The sequence below is a fragment of the Myotis lucifugus genome, unplaced genomic scaffold (genome assembly GCF_000147115.1).
Source record: "Myotis lucifugus unplaced genomic scaffold, Myoluc2.0 scaffold_27, whole genome shotgun sequence".
Taxonomy (NCBI): domain Eukaryota; kingdom Metazoa; phylum Chordata; class Mammalia; order Chiroptera; family Vespertilionidae; genus Myotis; species Myotis lucifugus.
In genome coordinates this window covers 6315962-6329588 of record NW_005871075.1, presented here as the reverse complement: position 1 = coordinate 6329588, position 13627 = coordinate 6315962, and the positions used below count along the sequence as shown (strand labels likewise).

General features: G+C 41.4%; 1 protein-coding gene across 1 annotated transcript in view; it reads left to right on the top strand.

Moving 5' to 3' along the window:
* The window catches only part of ZFHX4 (zinc finger homeobox 4), a 182505-nt gene that overhangs the window by 1164 nt on the left and 167714 nt on the right, over window positions 1-13627 (top strand).

The window sequence follows — 13627 nt, the reverse complement described above, 5'->3', positions numbered from 1 at the left end:
ACTGCAGGCGGGCGAGCGTGCGGGCGAGCGGACTGGGGCGCCGGCGCACGGAAGGCAGGTCCGTTAGGAGGCGGGATCGCCGGGCCTCCGGGCCAGGGACCCACCGGGACGCGGCCGCCGCTCCCGGGCTCTGGGGCTGCCGGGTGCGCGTTAGACCAGAGCAGAGGTGCCCGCGGCTCAGGGTCCTGAATCTTTCCCTTTCTTTTTGGCAGAGGGCAAGGTGTGTGTGTCTGTGTGTGTAGGGGGTGGGGGTGGGGGGGCTCTGGCTGCTGGGAGAACTGATTTCTTCCCCGGGCCCCCCAAAGGGGTTCCAGGTCTGCGAACGAACTTCACCGCCTTCGCCTCTCGGGCATCCAGTGCGCCTTCCGGCCGGGAGCCGCGCGAGGCACAGGGGCTGGAACGCGTCGGGTCTCGCCTTCCCTCTACTTCTGTCTCCCTCCCCCACCCCCATTCTTTCTGCTCTTGTCTATCGGAAAAAAAATAATAAAATTTCTCCTGGATCGTATAAACTTTCTCCACCGGTGCCCAAGTTACGGAGGGCTTCCCACCCTGACCCCCACCCCGCAGAAGCCGGTGCGCTGGCGGGTATTCCTTTGTTACCTGCGATCCGGGCGGGGGGCTCCTGTCGGCGCCGGGGCTGGGGTCCGGCCCGGAGACCGGGCTCCTGCGGCCGCCTTTGGCCGCGACTCCTCACTTCCGCGCGGTTCCGGTGAGGTCTTAGCTACCGTTCGGTGAGACACCCTCCTTGTAGGTACCATAGGTTCAGATCGCGCACACGGACCCCCCCACGCCGACCCCTGCACGCACACACACACACACACACACACACACACTCAACACAGACTCACGCACGTTCTCCCTGCACCCCCCACCGCCAGCCCCCACCTTGCCTTCCCCTCCCCCTTCCAAAAGAAAGCACACACACACACAACAGCAACAACCCCCCCCCCCCCAACCAAACAAAAACCCAAAGACAAGTTCACTGGCGGAAGATGGTGGATTGACACTGACTCAGACACAGGCAGGTTCACCAGGAAATCTGGCGGTCCCGATTTCTGACAGTTGCATTTCCTCTCCTTGAGTCCTTCCCCCCCCCCTTTTTTTATTAACTCTGTTCCATGTTTAATCAAGGATCATGTAGATGGCAAAAGGAGAGACAGAGAGAGCAGAGAGAGGAGAGAGGAAGAGAGAGGAAGCAGAGAGACAAGAGACAGAAGGGTTTTTTTTTTTTTATTGTGTTCTCCTGGATTTCCAGTGGCTTGATCCCTATAAACGTGGAGTGCTTAAAGCTCATATGTAGTATTATATTTTTAGTTGGGTGGATGGATGGAAGAGTCAGGGAGAGGCTGCGGCTGCCGCTGCCTTTTCGGGTGTTGCTTAGATTAAGGCTGAGACTTGGCTGCGATTGGGACGCGACAGTGACACGGGCATCGATCGCTTCCATTGAGAGCAATGCAAAAACACAGCCCGGGTATGTAACACTATCGGTGCCATCAACACTTGTTTTACTTTATATTTACTGGCGAAGCTGACAGAGCAGGCTCCGACTTTCTTCCTTTCCTTCCTTTTATTTCTCTTTTCTCTTTTCTAACTGAAGAATAAAAACAATTGTGCTTAGCTGTTGGAAATGATGGTTTAGATTCAACAGAAAGGAGATATTCGCGATTATTTCACTACTTCTGTAACTGATTGTGTTTTAGAGTTTTTCTTCTCCACGGAGCAGCCTATTGAAGAAAATGAAGGTTTTCCTCTTTCCTTCCTCTTCTTAAAAAAAAAAAAATCCTTAAGGGAATATTTGATAGTTTTCAACGTTTGTGGTTTCAATCAGGAGGAAGGCACACAAAAATAAAAGATGGCTAGCCAGCTGTTTTAACCTCTCACACCTGGCTTCAGTGTGGGGATCATAAGGTTTATATAGTTATTTTAAAAACGGTTTTAATATTTATGGCAGAAACTGGGGAGAGAGCATCATAGTGTGTTTATTCAGTGGCTGGTTGCTTTTGGATTTAAAAAAGTAAGCTGATATTGAAGTGTTTTCATTTTATGGCAATGAAGAGATAGTCAATGAAATATGGGGCAAATACCATAAATCTGAAAAGTGAAATGTACCTAAGGAACAAAGAAAGGTCAGGTGAACCAGCTGTGGAAGTCAAAGCCACAGCCCCAACTGTGGGGTCAGACAGGGAGAATGGGCTCTGGGTCTAGGAAGTGAAAGTTGCCACTTAAAGTTAAAACTGAAGGAAACCTGTTCAGCTCTGTTGTCATCTTTTGGCATTTTTAGCAGATGAGCTCAAGTCTGTTGGTTAATTTGGAGCTAGTAGGATTATTTGAAAAGATGCTGCACCAGCAAGGAAAACATACAGCAGGCTGAGAAAATCGCTGTTTAATATTGCAGAATTTACTACTTCCATTCTGACCATGGACCGAAATTTACACAATGAAATTTGATTATCTTTAATAACAATATTAGATCCTGCCCTGGATGGATGAGAATTGAGGTGCTTTTGTTGATTGCAAGGGTTTAATGTTGCATTTCAGAATCTGATGTGGTTTGGCCTCCCTTCCATTAACTGGAAAACCCCTGAGGTTTTACAATTATTTCTTAAAGATAATACATTTAAGATTGCATTGGTAGGCTGAAGAAAAGTCATAAAGGCAAGAAGGGAGGCCCTTAATAACTCTTGAGATTCAGACATGTTCAGCAGTTAGATTGGCTCTGACTTCACCAAGGGTCGACAATGTGTCATTTCCACGAAGCCAAATTGCCCTCTGCCTATATGATATTAATGTGCAAATCAATATTTCAGGGATTAAATTTCCCTTCTTCATTTTTTATGGTTTCTACCTCAATAAGTCTCAAGTCTATTAGAAGAGGCTGGATGATTTAAAATCTTTCACTGCAGAATGGCTTGTCCTAGTCTTGTTTCACAGACCATTTTAGGATTTTCGTTATAAAGACTAAGGACACCCTAAAGAAGTTGTGAAGCAACTCAGTGGCATAAAGCCCTGGTTCTATTAAGAGCTACGAGGTATTGGAAACATAATATATATGTTTCTGTTACACACATACATGTATGTATACATACTGGTGCTTTAAAAATATTATGTTAATCACCTATTGATTTATTTCAAAATCAATTGAAGTGCCTTTCTTATTAGTGATTTGTTCAGCATTCTTGAGGACTGTGTTCATTTTCTTAAAGACAGACATGGATTAGCTGGGTGTGAAAGCATTTGGGAGGGATTTTCACTTAGCAGTATTTTCCTAAGAAATATTTCGAGACACCATTGTTTGTCAGAGTCATACTCAAGAGCTGTCATCTGCATAGGGTGTTGTCATAGCTATCATTGCATTTGTGGCGGAGTGACTTAGCTGCCATGTGTATAAGGAGGCCTTCCATTCCTTTTACATTGATTTCCAGCACTCAGTAGGCACAGTGCTTCTTGTAACCCTCTTGGTGACACAATTGTGAAAGAAAAGATGTAATTTGGTTGGAAATAATACCAACGCAGAGATTTAGGAGGTCAAAATAAAAGATTGTGACTTTATCGCAGGATTTTGGGAAGGCCTACTGTCTATCATTCGGTGGTGTTTTATAGTCTAAAACCATCTGGACCAAGTTCCGCACAGCTGCACGAATTTCATATGTGATAGAACATTTTTTCCATTCAGTGTGAAATGTTCCTTCCTCAAAAACGTACACCAGACTCGCTTAATTTAGTCTGTTAAAAGAAATGCACATGAAAAAGGACAAAAGACTCTTTAATCTCTGCAAGCTGTTTGTTTTTCTTCAAGATTCCTGTCTGTTTGGGTTTGAAAAGTCATGTTTATTGAGGAGATGATTCTGAGGTGTGACATTAAAATAATATATGATTTTTGGACTGGTGGCCATGCTCCTGCTTAATTTGCAGAACTACTTTTTATGCCTGTCAAAACACAGAGCTAATCTATCCTTATTTACAATTAATCTCAATAAAATTAATCTTAACTGTGCTTTATTCAGTGGCTTAAAATATCTAATTATATTCAATTAACTGCTGTCATAGTAATTAACATTGCTTAATTGCCTCTGCATATATTTATGTAAAGCTCATTAGGTGCTGCTGGCTCCTTCTTCCTTTTCTACTTGCTATTTTTGCTGTTGTCAAACCATTTTTGTCTCCCAAGGTTCGACACTGTCAGTGAGAGCAAATCCTTTCTTAACATGTTCTTGAAATGAATGTCATTGCTTGCCTAGGAGAAGATACTCGTTATGAGTCTTTAAAGACTAATGCATCTCCTCTCCCTCCTTCCCCCCTACCCCCTGGTCCCTAGCACACTCACCAAATATTTTCTGTCATTGTTGCTGGAAATATGAGAAGCCAGGTTAAGCTTTGTGCTTATAAATGAGGAGCCTTTCTGTGTCTGCCTAGAGGCTGTACCCACAGGCAGAGTTTTTTTCCTCTAAGACTATTCTAAGGGTTAAAGACTTGGCCAAGGTTCAAACTGAAAAGCACCCAGGGAAAGTGCCTGTGAATATGTACAAGTTTCATGTAATTAGTGCTTAATTATATTAACATATGCAAATTGTCAACTTAGGAGCTTGTTGAGCTGGCAAAGATCAGCTAGGCACAATTGCTGTATTGTTCTAAAACCATAATGGATTGCAAGTTGGATTGTGGAAACACATAACTAGCTATCTAATTTAACTCATACCATGGTGAAATTTCATTAGTCTCCATGGAGACTGGTTTAATTGTGCTGACTAATGTTCTGGGCTGCAGAATATCCTAAAAAAGAAAGCGTTGTTTGCCTAATCCACCTTACAATGACACTTGTTTGTACATGTTTCCCCTGTGTGAGAATTTGCATATGCAAATAAATAGTTGCTCTGCCCCATTTGTCATGGCTGTTCATTATCCATGAAGAGGACATTGTTACTAGGCTGCTCCTGACTCTCCCAAGATGGGATAGTGTCAACCAGTCCAGCGACATTCTTTCATAATTTGTTTCTGATTAATAGACCAGAGTGAGTCTCACTCTCTGGGCAGCTGCGGAGGGAAGGTCAGTTCTGTCCCAGGAAAGAGTTTCTGCAGTAACTGAAGGACTTTGTCTTCTTCTGATTAGTCTCCTTTCCCCACCCATCCGTGGTTAACATCATCATGTTTAAAATAACGTATTCTTGTTCTCAGAATGCCTCTACTAATATTCTCTCATTTCCTAAAGCAAAAAAAGATAGAGAGAGAAAGGAGATTCTGTTATTGGAATATTAATCCTGTTTTTGACAGAAAGGTAAACTGATATAATTGCTTTTCAGCTGAAGGAATGGGGGTTTATACAAGTGTGAAAGCATCGGAAAAGGATTAGCATTTTTTTGCATAATGAAAAGCTCCATTGAATGGGGTCCTGAATGGCTGACTGAATGACTAAGATGAAAGGAAGATGAAAATGCAGTCTCCTCTTTCTTTATGCCTATGCTCTGCTCTCTCTAAAGTTATGTTTGTCCAAGACTTGAGAAAACAAGCAGGGGCTCAGATTTCAGCAACTTTCTAAGATGCCCCGAGTTCCCATCATCACGGGGAAGTAATATGTATGACAACGGTGTAGCCAGAGGATGATAAACAGAGGTTTGTGTGTGGAAGAGTTTTCAGAAACATGCTAGGCTGGTCAAATATTGGCTATTGGGTGCCAGGAATTCCCAGCGCTTTGCTGGCAAAAACAGTTCTTTTAGAAATGGCCAATAGTACAGCGTGGATATTTAATTTAGTTAATGATGGAATACCTAGTGTGTTTCACCCTCCATTGGCTGTCCACCGCTGTCTGAGTTGGTGGCACACTTCCCTCGAGAAAGTTGTGTATTGTGACTTTGGCAATGTTGAGTGTTGTAGGTGGCCCATCAGCTTCTGTGGTTGGGAGGGATACACCAGAGGATCTCATGCTGCCTTGTGGATGTCTTTCATTTAGAGAGAAGTCTTTTAAAAAGTGGGCAAGTGCTGTGTGTTCAGTCTTGGAAACGTTTGCAGAAGGGTTTTCTCTTGTCGCTACAGAAGGCTGTAGCTGGTTAGCTGGTTGTCAGTTGACAACATGATCAGGACACTAAATGGTCGTCTTTAGTCATAATTAGGGTGGTTAAAATACCGTAAGTGTTCAAACACTTTAGAAGGTGGGAATTGGTTCTTTTGTACCTATGTAAATGAAATGCAGTGTGGGTAATTATTTATATGTGTACATTGTAAACAAGCTCTTCCTGGTTTGGGGAAGTAAATGAGCCATTGAAGGCTGGCCTAGAGCCGGAGTGAAAGATCCTACCAGATATTAACCTAACTTGCTTTGCTGCTAGGTTGTAGAACTTACAACCTCATCACTTTAGTGGCTCCGTGGCTGCGGTGCTATTAAGATGGTTTACGTAGAAACTTGGGAAATCAGGAGTGTTTTCACGTAAATTAAAGTATAAAGGTTGCCTCTTGAGTACAGAATACTGTAAAGGAAAAGTGTTTGATCTTTGTTATATAAAGTCCCCCAAATTCTTTACTAGAGTCCTTTTAAAAATTTGTCAAGAAATTCTGGATTGTTTCAGAAACTTTTATGGTTAACTTTATGATATGCTTGCAAAAAGTCTTAAAAGAACAAAAAAATCCACATGGAGGCTATTTTTTTTTTACATGCAGAAGGGCTTATTAAGGTATTTCCATAAGAAAAATGTGTTAATTTAAAAAATAAATTCATTTATATTTTAAGACATTGTTAACCAAGCACCATGTGTTGTGCCTGGCAGCGTTCCAGCCCCCATGGAAGTGGATCACACATGGGTTAATAGTAGCTATGTGATGTCTGCATTCCTAGGAAATGGGCAAAAGCCCAGGGTATTCTGATATCAAGATTTTAGAAATCAGACAGAAAGCAGAATATATGTTTATATGTGAACAGATGGACACATGTGAGAACTAAGTGCACAATTGCTCTTGGCACTTGTTTTGGTTAACCCTGATGATATAACCAAGATCTTCATACTCTCGCAGTCTTTGATGGCTAAGGACAAAATGGTCTTTTAATGAGGGCTCAATGGCATTATTTTGTTGCACAGGATTGTGCCCCTGTGATCTTGCTGGATTTGATGTTCTGTTAATTCCTTCGTGTCAGAAGTTCACAAGTTGCCTTGGAAGTTTGATAGGGTTTCACGTTTGACACACAACCCTCTATCCATAGGGGCAGCTGCTCTCTCTGCCCCTTCTCTTTTAAAGGTTTGTGAATGAGATCAAATTTTGCCATTTTGAGGCACTTTCGAATGTATGCACACAACTTCAGAATGGCTTTGACACTAATGTCGTATTTGCCAAGCAGCCTATCTCAGATATAGTTAGCCGCTCTAACGTTCTAGAGATTAAAAAATAAATAAACAAAATTTAAGGTTTGGGGCAGCTTGACTTTGTTAATATGTCATAACGGCCCGATGGCCCCAGCGGAGTCCTGAGGAGGCGCTTCAGTCTTCCAGGTCAGGGGTTCGCACACTAGCCTCATACATTCAGATGATTGATCATTTCTGATGTTTGCTTGTCCTGGGGATAGGACAGTGGGCAGTTGACAATTTCTGAATGGTCCCCATTAGAGCACATACCTCTAAAGACAAAGTTTATAGGTTCAATTGTGTCCTAGCAAGTATTTACTCGGATCTAAATCTTTTTAATCAGGGAAAATTGACTTTGGGGTTAAAATATGCATTTTATAACTGTCCATAAAATTCTCCTCCTTCACTGTAAAGGAGAAAGGAAATCCATAGCTTTAACAGTGTCAAAATACAAAAACCCATCAGCTGGTGAGTGCCACCTGGTTGCATGGCTAACAACAAAACAGAACAAAACTTTGTAAGCGGGAGCCTATGGAAAATCTTCAAATTTGCCTGCTGAGAAGGGTAAAATTGGAGAGCCCATTCATCTCCCAAACTACCTTCACTAAACCTGAAAGTCTATTAATGTAGATTCTCTAAAATACGATTTTTAGTTCCTTTCCCCCATATATTTAGGAATAATGCAATTAGTACATAAAATTTTCTGAGCCCACTAATTAATTGAGAATAAGTCATCTCTTTTGGCTTCGTAGATGCAAAATAGGAGTGTACACACACACACACACACACACACACACACACACACAGTCTTCTACCCTCTTTCTAAGTTAGAGTCTCTCTTTCCTCTTTAGATGTATTTATAGGGGAGACCTGTGAGATTTTTCTCTCTGTAGACTAAATTCCTTTTATTTCCTAAAGACTGGACAACATGATCCCAACAGAAGAGTAGGTAGGGTTATAAGGCAACTGGAAACTCACAAAATAATAAAGCTGGAAACTGCCTTAGAACTTCAGTTCAACCAGCTCATTTTAAAACATGGCTATAGAATTCAGGAGAAGTCATTGATGAGTCACCCAGGGCAATGTCAGCACAAGAACCCAGATATCCCAACTCTGGGACTGATGGTCATGCAACTCTATTGGCTGCTTGGAAGGGGGTTTGTTATGTGACTGAATGTGAAGGTGGTGGAGACAGTGAAGAGAGGAAAAGGAAAATGTCAATGGTGACCCAATTCCATCTCCTCTGAGTGAGTGAGTTCTATGTTGCTAAAAGGAGACAAGTAGAATCTGGGTGGCCTCTTATCTCTGGGACTGTAAACATATTTTTGCTTCAGGAGCAGGTTAGACTCAGTGCTTTGAATGGTCAAGAAGAGTCTGTGATTCATAAAAGCACTGATGATCTCAGTGACTTAAAATGCATTCTTCATAATCATGACCACGGTGTTAAGAAGAACAGGTTTATATTCTGTGTAAGGACAGTAAACGAAGACAGTACTGTCATGTTTTAGAGGCAGCATAGTGTATAAAAAGGATGACACTTAGTTAAAACCAGACATTCTTTGATGCTGTTTACTTTGGGTTCTTTTATAAATTAATTTATTTAACTTGAGTTTTAGAGGTTTGAAAATCGACTCATTTTTTTTACATCTCAATGAGCAATAACAACGGTATCCAATCTATGAGATACCTGAGTTAACTCCTTGTTAGTGATGACTTCTTCAAGTTATTTAATCTTTCTGAGTCTCCGTTTCCTCTGTCCCTCAAAGTTCTTGTACAGATTGCAGAGGACTAAAGTGTTGTGAACATTAAAGCAAGTGGATGTGACAGGGCTGGAGACCCTACTGTTTCCTTTCTCTTTATTTTCAATAGCTGGTTTTCATGTAATGCTCAACTAAAGAGTGTTTCATCAAGCAAATCTTCAGGAATCTTTTTAGTAGAGACACCCCTGTCCCCCACAAGGGAAGGAGCTAGGAATTAGATAATGGGTATGCCTAAGAGTGGGAGAAGCTGTAGGATCCTTCTTCTCATAACTTCTTGATAGATACCTCGATGGCATCTCGGTGGACAGTCTGCTACTTCATTATCTGCCACTCCATCATCACACGTTGCTTTGGTTCCAAGGGGCTTCGAGATGTTCAATATATTTCTTGGTCTTTTATCTAAGAAGCAAATTAGAACAGATACAGTTTTTAAATAATTCAGATCTTAGTCTATCCACATGAACTCAAGATTTCAGGCTGTTCATTATCTACAATAATGAAAGCATAATATGCTAATTAGACCAGACATCGTTCTGGACATTCTTCCAGACGACCTTCCTGATGAAGCCACGGTTGTAAGGGAAGCCCGAGTCCTGAGTCCTGGGTGCCTGCCAGAGGGAATCCCGGGTCCCAGGTGTCAGAGGAAAGCCAGTGCCAGCAGCTGGGGGAACTCTTCCATGAATTTTGTGCATCGGGCCTCTAGTATACAATAATAGAAGAGACCACAAACCTTATTCCAGTCTTGAAGTTGACCCAGCCTGCTTGAAAGCCTTTGAAGTAGAGGATTTCACTAAATTGATTTAGATGCCGCAGGAACACCTTTCTATATACTTGGTATTATGATATTTTGATGTGCCATGAAAGGAGTATCGGTACTATAACATGGTACCCTGTACAGCAAAAGTTACACCAACCTAGAGAACAGACCCAGTTATTAATCATCCAGCAATCTTATAAAACTCTTCAATATTCTTGGGGGATTTTGTAGCCAATTTATAAGTCTCATCCTGGCTTATCTCTTAGTGGAGATCATAGCCCTTTATCTTTTTATAGCAATGCATTATTCAGTGGAAGAATACCCAGGTTCAAAGATGATAAGATTCATTATAAAGTTGATAAATTTATAAATTTATTTTTGACCATCTAAACTAAAATCAATTTCTACTACGTTCTTTAAAAATTCATAATAAATTCCCATTATAATACACATTTAAATTATTATTTATATTTTTATGGGAAATATAAGTGTATTTGGGTTGTAATTTCCCAGCTTTGAGTTTGATTTTTGCTTTATATTTCTATGTACTTGGCCCACAATCTTTGTTACAGTTTTTTTTTTAAAATTAAAGTGTGTGTACTGCCTATGTTCTGGTCATTTATAAGTAGCCCTGGACTTGACAATTCATTGGAAGCACATTTATTTAAGGCAAAGTGTTTAATGAACACTGACAGGGTAAGGCTTATTTCATTGGAAGAAACCAATTAGCATCCTAGCATTTTTCATGATGCTCTTTTAACTGTTTCCTCAAAAAATTTCAGCCTCCATGAGGGCAGCACTCACACCTGTTAATCACTGTATTCACAGTGAGGGACATTATTGGCAAATCCTTGGTAAATATCCTCAATAAATATCTATCGAATGGATGGAAAAAAAACGATAATTAAAAATATAAATAGGAAACTTCAGTTTACTATCCTACTGGAATCTGCCTCTCTTCTTGAAATCTAAGTACTGATAAGAAATATACAACCTTAAAAACATCTGGGTCTGTCCTAGAAAATTCCATAGGGAAAACTATCTTCCAACACAATCTAAATAGGTTTTTATAGTAGAACCATAGAGTGTTGCAGTCAGAAGGGATATAGAACCATTCCCTTGTTTAACCCATAAGGAAATTAAAGCTCAGAAAAATACCTGGGAAATATCACGCAGCTACAGAGCACAGCTGATGAGATCCTGTGTGTGTGTGTGTGTGTGTGTGTGTGTGTGTCCCCTGCAGCAGATCATTTAACATTTTTTTCACTGTCGTTGGCTTAGCTCTTCCCATTTCCAAAGAGTCTATAATATTAATTAGAGAATAACTTCTGTTAAGCAGCAGATGTTTTTATTTGTGGATTTTTTTCCCAGCAAAGGAAGATTTTCAGTTGGTACAGTGATGGCCTTAGGGCAGGCTGCTGCTCCTAGGATTGTAAAGCTAAAGCTAAGCTGCTGGAGATAGGACAAGAGTTGCCCAAAAGGTGAAAACTTGCAGAAGTGGGTGGGTCATTTAGTTCTCAGAATGAAGCAGGGTGCAGATTAGGAATCATTGCGGTTGGCGAGAAGTTGCTGGTCACAGAAGCCTGTTTAAGTGCTCACTGTCAACAAGGAAACCGTGGGCCGCACTTAAAGTGGCTCACCTCTGATTTATTCATAAACCTCACATGAGCACTTGGCTTAGTTCTTACTCTAGGAAGGGGGATGGATGCCGATAAGGACAGGAATAAAGAGCTCCTTGCATGGCCCGAGAGCGAATAGCTCTTTCCTCAAAGCCTGACCTCTTTTTCCGAGGTCTGTTGTGCGACAGTTGACTCGGATTGGCTGTGTCCTCACATGAATTGAGAGAAGAGGTTACAACAAGTATCTACCCTGTCAAGTCCATAGTATACATAGCAAGGTCTAGGGAACAGGAACTTGGGTTCTGACTTAATGTAAAGGTGGTGTTTATGCTAAATGTTTATGCTTCGCCCTCCCTTCTCTTTGAAGCTTGAAGAGTTTCACATTTAATACTAGTTGGAAAAACATCGCTTCTCTCTAATTGAAGAATGCGAGGATCTTGGAGTAAGATGGGTGTTGACAATCCATCCCTCCACTAAAATGAATGAGAGGGATTTAATAACATAGGAAATTAGGGGTTTGAGGAGAAACTGTGTACCATGCTGGGGTAGAAACAAAGCAATGGGCTTGTGATGGCTTAGCTGTGTTTATCGAGAGGGTTTATTTGTGTTAGTCCACAAATTCTGCTCTGCTCTGGCCTCTCATGGAGAGGGGACGGGACCTTTAAGAGAGTCAGCTGGCTGGTTCGAAGTGTGGCAGAGGTTGAGCGGAGTGACTTAAGTCCCCAGAGCAACATTCAGGGCCTGTGAGTCTTTCTCGCCCCCACCCTCCTATCCATTCTAGCTTCCCTTTCCTCCTTTTGATGAAGTTGGTCTCTTACGACTTAAAGTGCATATATTTACACAAAAATTTCCTCCAATTTTCACAACACATTAACCCAGAAGAGCCATATTAGCAGAGGATGGTGAGAGTTGATGATATATCTCCAGATAAAGCCGTCCCCCTGTGCAGGCGCGTCACAGTCATCAGCTCATTTGTCATGGCTGAAGTGAGGATGTCAGGACCAATGAGGGTATGAGAGCTGAAGGGGGCGAAAGGGCTTTTGGAGGGAGACATTTTTGTGCTGGGAGTCGGCCATGGCTTAGATTTAGCTCCAGGGAAATGTTGGGATTAGCCACCGCTCTGTACAAATCCTTAGCATAACAGAATTAGTTGGGAAAATGGAGAGGTGGAGGTCATGAGGATGGGCGCATATCTGGAGACCTGCTAGAGGCTGCAGGCCAAACACTGCGAAAGAAGCAGGTGATTGAATTGAAATTATTGTAAGGGATGTGTTTCAGGCAGCTCCATGGATTTCCAGGTTGAAGTTATGGATCTGCGTGTCATCAAGGAAAGACCTAAATCCTATGTAGATATGGCTTCTGTTTTCAACTTGGAGCTGTATTCAAAGAATTTCCATCCCAACATCCAAAAACTTTTCAGGGAGATAATATTTGAGAACCCAAACATAACATTCAGGCACAAAAAGTACTTTTGACAGTACCTTGGAGTGAAAGTTAATACTTCATTTAAATTACAATAATTACGGTGCAATACTTGTTTGCATTGTTGAATCTGCACAAAACCAAGAAGCTCAACTTAGTTTAAGCAGACTTCATTCTGAAACTGTAATTGAAAAGCAACTTATTTTCTTTAGCTACAGAAGTCCTTATCTTTGAGAGACCAATACTAGCAGATTTATTTCATTTTGGATCCAGTGAATCGTTCTCTCTCGGATAATGTACCCATGCAACCTTCTCTTATTTAACTCTATTGATTTACAGTGTTAAAGTGAAATAATCTGATACCTGTTTCCTGCCCTTTGAGTATTTGTCGTCAAAGAGGCTGATTAGTTTTTACCCCCCCTCACCCCCAGTCTTTAGCTGTTTTAAATGTATAATTATCATCGCATGTCATTTGATAGCTGCACTAATTGCTGGCAACTATTGTCTGTTTGCACTTAATGCTGAAACCTGATCAACGGCCTGCTTTGGTTGATGTTGGTGGTAAACTTTAATTAACTCTTATTGCATTGAAGAAGAGTTCAGGCTTGGTGCTAACTAATCATTTACCTTCATTACGTCCTGACAGCTCCACTTGTTCTTGGTCCTAATAGATACACCAGTCAGTAAATAAACCTGCAGACCGCATGCCTGGTGGTTGCTCCACACTGATATTTTGCTACTTAA